Source organism: Salvelinus sp. IW2-2015, linkage group LG6.2 (genome assembly GCF_002910315.2).
Source record: "Salvelinus sp. IW2-2015 linkage group LG6.2, ASM291031v2, whole genome shotgun sequence".
Classification (NCBI taxonomy): Eukaryota; Metazoa; Chordata; class Actinopteri; order Salmoniformes; family Salmonidae; genus Salvelinus; species Salvelinus sp. IW2-2015.
In genome coordinates, this window is record NC_036846.1 from 11,771,771 (window position 1) to 11,777,033 (window position 5,263).

General features: G+C 43.3%; 1 protein-coding gene across 4 annotated transcripts in view; it reads left to right on the forward strand.

The window, feature by feature from the left end:
* The first annotated feature begins 345 nt into the window (after positions 1–345).
* Positions 346–5,263, forward strand: part of LOC111965832 (teneurin-3) — a 163,674-nt gene continuing 158,756 nt past the window's right edge. For all 4 annotated transcript variants that reach the window (XM_070444243.1, XM_070444244.1, XM_070444245.1 and 1 more), the window contains exon 1: positions 346–873. The gene's annotated coding sequence lies outside the window, so the exon portion shown is untranslated. The remainder of the gene's footprint in view (positions 874–5,263) is intronic.

Genomic DNA, 5,263 nt, shown 5'->3' on the forward strand with positions numbered 1-5,263 from the left:
TCAAAGATCTAGAAAGTTTATACACTTTTCATGCACGCTCGTGCGCACACACACACAGTTATTCTAAGTAGGCTGGCCTATATATTTAGAGCTGTGACTAGTGTGATGAGTAATAACTCCATCCATAAATAAAGCATTTGTACTGCACAATGTATAGGCTACCTATCATTGTATTTTGAAGTGATGGTAGCCTACCGTTTTCACTTGTTACAAAAATAAATTGAGATGTAAATTAATACCTACCTTAGGCTTCTCCCATTACTCAAATGCTTTATGCAATTTGTCATGAGCGGTGGCATGTGACACACAAGGGACAGTTTGCAAGGATATCAGAAGCACCCATACAGAAGAGTGGAGCGCACTCAGCCCAGTGGAGGCTGATGGACTCGCTGCGCATTTCCCCTGCTAACAAGTGTATACAGGACAAAACACCAGCATTATGTAATTGGAGAGCGTCGTCTGCACTACTAAAAAGCCTCAATATTAATAAGACGTCCGCATTTACATGACGACCAAAAAGAGGCAGTCTGAATTGCTGCAGGCAAGGGAATTGATAGCTTACCCCTGAGCGGACTAAGATAATTGTAAGAAATCTTGGCAGTATGTGTTCTGACACGTACTGAAATCTTGACATTCAGCACCGCACACCTTCAAACTGCATGACATCGTTGTCTCATGGTCTGTTATTAAGGAATTTGCAACAACGAAGACTGCTTGGCACACATTTTATTTTCAAGGATATTGAGGGTGTGAGTGCGTGAAATTTCACTCACCATCATCACGGACGGACAACGCGGTGTGCAAGTTTGGATGTCTCTTGTGGAAGTTGTTCTGCGGCTCCGGACAACGGGACTGTTCAGTTAGTTCCACCAGGTAAGGAAGGGAAAAAACGAGTACCTTTGGTGCTGACACATACATGTTTAATTGTCACAGAAATTCTACTATTTTCAATATTCAAATCGATGATTTTATCCACAAACATGGACAAATAATAGCCTAAATAACGTCAGATGTGGTGGTCTATGGGCTACAGGTTCATGGCAGTAAATTAGGCCTACTGTTTCTTCAGAACAGATGCGTTTTTTATATATACTTGATCGCATAAGGCATGGATAAAAAAAAGGAAAAGTCCATTCAAGTACTTGCTTTAGCAGTGTGGCATACAAATTCGTCCAGTAAAGCATTACTCTAGTTCAGACAAGCAGCTCCACCACTCAGTAAATCGGTATTGGGTTATTATTAGCCTATCCATCATCATTCCTATAGGTCGAAGTAAAACGACTGTTCTATGTCCCCTAGATAGTTGGTTCATTCTTGAGTTGATCTGTTCATGGGTCTTACTGTCTGTCTAGATCAGGGATGGGCAACTTTGATGGGGTGGGAGCCACAAAAAATCTGAACTCATCATTAGTGGCCGCTGTGGCTCACGGGTCTGCATACCCACATCCATAACCACACATGCAGTCAACTGATTTGTGCAATCAATCTATTTGTGCAGTTAAACTACTTACTTCTTAACTAAATACAAAATACCAGTAGCCAGGGCCGGTCCTAGCCTTTTGGGGGCCCTAAGTGAGATTTGAATGCCCCCCCACCTCGTGATCATGCAAAGATAAACATTTTACACATTTTGCCATGGGGGCATAGAGAAAATTGTGACATTTTATGACAATTTTCATGCAATTCTATTAATTTTGCCATGGGGCAGAGATTTTGTTTGCAGTTTTGTTTGCAATTTCCTGCAATTCAACATATTTTGCCATGACTTATKCCATGTTAATATGATATTTGAGTGCGATAGCTACCTAGCTACTAAATTAGCAAGTTAAATGCACAACGGCAGCATTTAGCATATTTTAAAAAGTTAACTTAATAGTTATAAGATATCTAGCCGGCAAACATTTAGTTGAGAATTCTATACTGTAACTGGATCACCTGGTGCGTGCTGCACAACAGTGAGTAACTCACAAGGCTCCCATCGTTGTGTGCTTGTAAACAGACACCACTTGACTGGGGACTATCGGTAAGCTTCATAATGGAAAATTATGTGACAGGTGAAATGAAGAATGCGATCTTCTTTATCTCCTAACATATTGCACTAATTATAGTTTCAACGGTATTGACAGTATTGAAAAACCATCCCATGGCTTTTTCCAAATACCTCGGTATACGGTATATACGGTATACCGCCCAAGCCTAATTTCTAAAATGCACCTTGTGTATTCTACTACTCTACCTCTCAACAGTAAACGCAACATGCAACAATTTCAAAGATTTTTACGAGTTACATTTCATATAAGGAAATAAATTAATTAGGCCTTAATCTGTGGATTTCACATGACTGGGAATACACATACCTTYAAAAAAAAGTAGAGGCGTGGATCAGAAAACTAGTCAACATCTGGTGTGACCACCATTTGCCTCTTGCAGCGCGACACATCTTCTTTGCATAGAGTTGATCAGGATGTTGATTGTGGCCTGTGGAATGTTGTCCCACTCCTTCAATAGCTGTGCAAAGTTGCTGGATATTTGCAGGAACTGGAGCACCCTGTTGTACACGTTGATCCAGAGCATCCCAAACGTGCTCAAAGGGTGACATGTCTGGATGAGTATGCAGGCCATGGAAGAACTGGGACATTTTCAGCTTCTAGGAATTGTGTACAGATCCTTGCGACGTGGGGCCATACTTTATCATTTTGAAACATGAGGTGATGGCGGCGGATGAATGGCACGATAATGGGCCTCAGAATCTCGTCACCGTATTTCTGTGCATTCAAATTGCCATCGATAAAATGCAATTGTGTTTGTTGTCCATAGCTTATGCCTGCCCATACCATAACCCCACCGCCACCATGGGGCACTCTGTTCACAATGTTGACATCAGCAAACCGCTCGCCCACGCGACGCATGCAAGCTGTCTGCCATCTGCCCGGTAAAGTTGAAACTGGGATTCAGCAATGAAGAGAACACTTCTCCAGCATGCCAGTGGCCATCGAAGGCGAGCATTTGAAGTCGGCCCACTGAAGTCGGTTACGCCGCCAAACTGCAATCAGGTGAAGACCCTGGTGAGCAAGACGAGCAAGCAGATGTGCTTCCCTGAGACGGTTTCTGACAGTTTGTGCAGAAATTCTTTGGTTGTGCAAACCAACAGTTTCATCAGCTGTCTGAGTGGCTGGTCTCAGACAATCACACAGGTGAAGAAGCCGGATGTGGAGGTTCTGGACTGGCGTGGTTACACGTGATATGCGGTTGTGAGGCTGGTTGGATGTACCTTCAAACTGTCCCTTGTGTGTCACATGAGCGGTGGCATGTGACACACAAGGGACGGTTTGCAAGGATATCAGAAACACCCATATAGAAGAGTGGAGCGCACTCAGCCCAGTGGAGGCTGAGGGACTTGCTGCGCATTTCCCCTGCTAACAAGTGTATACAGGACAAAATACCAGCATTATGTACATTTACATTTAAGTCATTTAGCAGACGCTCTTATCCAGAGCGACTTACAAATTGGAAAGTTCATACATATTCATCCATATTCATCCTGGTCCCCCCGTGGGGAATGAACCCACAACCCTGGCGTTGCAAGCGCCATGCTCTACCAACTGAGCCACACGGGACCCGTAATTGGAGCACGTTGTTGTACACGTTGATCCAAAGCATCCCAAACGTGGCTTATGGTAGAGAAATAAACATTCAATTCTCTGGCAAAAGCTCTGGTGAACATTCCTGCAGTCAGCATGCCAATTTCATGCTCACTCAACTTGAAACATCTGTGGCATTGTATTGTGTGACCAAACTGCACATTTTAGAGTGGCCTTTTATCCCTAGCACAAGGTGCATCTGTGTAATGATCATGCTGTTTAATCAGCTTCTTGTGCCACACCTGTCAGGTGGATGGATCATCTTGGCAAAGGGGAAATTCTCACTAACAGGTATGTAAACACATTTGTGCACAAAATTTGAGCGAAATAAGATTTTTGTTCATATGCAACATTTCTGGGATTTTTTATTTCAGCTCATTAAACATGGGACCAACACTTTACATGTTGTGTTTATATTTTTGTTCCGTGTGTGTATATATATATATATATATATATATATATAAAGTATTTGATACACTGCCGATTTTGCAGGTTTTCCTACTTACAAAGCCAGGAGAGGTCTGTAATTTTTATCATAGGTACACTTCAACTGTGAGAGACGGAATCTAAAACAAAAATCCAGAAAATCACATTGTATGATTTTTAAATAATTAATTTGCATTTTATTGCATGACATAAGTATTTGATCACCTACCAACCAGTAAGAATTCCGGCTCTCACAGACCTGTTAGTTTTTCTTTAAGAATTCAGCCTTGGTGAGAGGAAACAACTGTTGCGCAATTATTAGAAAATGGAAGAAGTTCAAGATGACGGTCAATCACCCTCGGTCTGGGGCTCCATGCAAGATTTCACCTCGTGGGCATCAATGATCATGAGGAAGGTGGGGGATCAGCCCAGAACTACACGCAGGACCTGGTCAATGACCTAAGAGAGCTGGACCACAGTCTCAAAGAAAACCATTAGTAACACACTACGCCGTCATGGATTAAATCCTTGCAGCGCACGCAAGGTCCCCTGCTTAAGCCAAGTGCATGGCCAGGCCTGTCTGAAGTTGGCCAATGACCATCTGGATGATCCAGAGGAGGAATGGAGAAGGTCATGTGGTCTGATGAGACAAAAAATAGAGCTTTTTGGTCTAACTCCACTCGCCGGTGTTTGGAGGAAGAAGAAGTAATGAGTACAAACCCCAAGAACACCATCCCAACCGTGAACATGGAGGTGGAAACATAGTCTTTGGGGATGCTTTTCTGCAAAGGGGACAGGACGACTGCACCGTATTGAGGAGGATGGATGGGCCATGTATCGCGAGATCTTGGCCAACAAACCTCCTTCCTCAGTAAGCATTGAAGATGGGTCGTGGCTGGGTCTTCCAGCATGACAACGACACGAAGCACACAGCCATGGCAACTAAGGAGTGCTCCGTAAGAAGCATTCAAGGTCCTGGAGTGGCCTACCAGTCTCCAGACCTGACCAATAGAAATCTTTGGAGGGAGCTGAAAGTCCGTATTGCCAGCACAGCCTCGAACCTGAAGATCTGGAGAGATCTGTAGGGAGGAGTGGGCCAAATCCCTGCTGCAGTGTGTGCAAACCTAGTCAAGAACTACAGGAAACTATGATCTCTGTTAATTGCAAACAAAGTTTCTGTAACAAATATTAATTCT